This window comes from Dipodomys ordii, unplaced genomic scaffold (genome assembly GCF_000151885.1).
Source record: "Dipodomys ordii isolate 6190 unplaced genomic scaffold, Dord_2.0 Scaffold23, whole genome shotgun sequence".
Lineage (NCBI taxonomy): Eukaryota > Metazoa > Chordata > Mammalia > Rodentia > Heteromyidae > Dipodomys > Dipodomys ordii.
In genome coordinates, this window is record NW_012267239.1 from 9,773,593 (window position 1) to 9,773,845 (window position 253).

The window sequence follows — 253 nt, forward strand, 5'->3', positions numbered from 1 at the left end:
CAAGGGCGCTCCGCCGGAAGCGAGCTGGGTCCGCAGGAGCCGCCGCTGGCCGTGGTGCAGCTGCTCTGGAGAGCGAGACGCAGGGGCTGCGCCTCTGCACCCCTTGCCATTTGCATGCAGTGTTCCCTGTGCTCGCCAGATGTGGGGGTCCACCTCAGACACGAGGGGCCGGTGCAGAAGTTAGCATCACTAGAGGGAGGCAGCCGTCCCAGCCCCACAGGTGAACCTGCTTCTGGAAACCCGTCCGCCCACA